Source organism: Seriola lalandi, unplaced genomic scaffold (assembly GCF_002814215.2).
Source record: "Seriola lalandi dorsalis isolate HSWRI2012SDOR001 ecotype SW California unplaced genomic scaffold, Sedor1 jcf7180001975067, whole genome shotgun sequence".
NCBI classification, from domain to species: Eukaryota; Metazoa; Chordata; class Actinopteri; order Carangiformes; family Carangidae; genus Seriola; species Seriola lalandi.
In genome coordinates, this window is record NW_019445733.1 from 1 (window position 1) to 1,581 (window position 1,581).

At 35.5% G+C, this 1,581-nt stretch overlaps 1 long non-coding RNA gene across 1 annotated transcript; it reads left to right on the plus strand.

The window, feature by feature from the left end:
• The first annotated feature begins 6 nt into the window (after positions 1-6).
• On the plus strand, positions 7-1,329 carry LOC147820250 (uncharacterized). The gene is made up of 2 exons (XR_015437202.1): positions 7-968; positions 1,116-1,329. It is a non-coding gene; the product is annotated as an uncharacterized LOC147820250 (long non-coding RNA).
• Positions 1,330-1,581: the final 252 nt, after the last annotated feature.

A 1,581-nucleotide genomic window follows, 5' to 3' on the forward strand; every position in this document is an offset into this window, starting at 1 on the left:
GTTATTTTTTACTGCTTCACGCACTCTAGCCAACTGATGCTGTCACTCTAACTTTGAAGAAAAAGTGATTTCCTCTCCTCCTTTGAGTGCTCACAGTTTCCTCCTCTACAGCTAGGATAGCTGAGAGGAGTGCCTCGGAGCTGAGCACCCGTGGCACTAATAATAATGATAATAATTTAAAAAATGAATCACTTCAATTCCTGCAGCAAATATTTAACAAACACTCAACAAAAATTCTATTACACAATATAAAAATTACTATACATGCATTTTTGTATTATACAGTATGCATGGTATGTGTAGGACTCAGATTTTCATCCGCCCTCTGTAAGTTGTCAGCTCCGTGACATTGCAGGGACTCTTACTTTACTGCAGTTTTTGGTTAAAAGTACAATTAAGCTTTAGGTTAGTGAGGCTACAGTTAGAATGGAGGTTGAGGATGAGTCCCAGGAAGTCCCAGAGTAGTTTGACAGAATATTGACACAATTGTAATTGTATACAATTAATTGTCCATTCTTAAGAGATGATAATTAAAGTGTGCATGCTAACGAAATATCTGAAATAATCACTTTCCCCAAATTAACTGCAAAAGTGACTGCGATTATTCAGATTATGTTACTTAGAGCTGGGGAAAAAAGCTGCATTATGTTGCTGACAACAAAGTCTAGTAACTAAACATAAAACTGCCTCTTCAGTGCCACCAACCAATAAAATGGATGCTGCACATAATAGTGTTATCATCAAATGAACAAAGAATGAACAAAGTCAAGTCACTTTCACTTGCTTTCAACAAAAACCTGATAAAAACCTTTTTTGGAAACTGTTTGGTTAATGAATAATCTTTTGTCTTGTTTTCCAGTACAACAATGTGAACGTCCTGATGAAATTCCCAATGGCTATTTTCAAATTGTCGGTGGTACACGTGATTTTCTTTTTGGAACAGTTATCAAATACTACTGTGATGAAGGGTATGTGGATCAAGACTTATTTATAAATTCATAGACAGTATGATTATTTTATAGTGGTGTGTGGGTGGGAATACAAAACAAAATATCAATTGACATGGCAGTTTTTTTTCCTGTTTGACAGTTTTGTAATCTGGCATTTCATTGCAGGTACAACATGATCAGTAAGGTTGACACCCGCAATTGTTTGCTTGGCTCATGGTCCCATGATGTGCCGATATGTGTTCGTAAGTCATAGTAACAGCAGAGCAACAATTTTGTTCAAAGGTCTGTCAATTACTGTCAACTTTAACCCTCCAATTGTCTTTGGAGTCAATTTGACCCCATTCAATGTTCAACATATCTAAATAAATTGTTGACATCATTTTTTTCTCCTAATTTAATGGGGACAGCTGGGTAAAGATAAAATTAACATGATAATATTTTTTCAATGTCCTGTACACGTTTCTACAGATCGGTGTTCTTTGGGGTCAATTTGACTCCAGACTGTTTCAGCTATATTACACATATAAGAAGTATCCATATTTTACACACACATCACTATAACATGCAATTTTATGATCTTCAAAAAACTTCCTTCTGCTTTAGGACCCATATCTACCTAACCATACCTGTA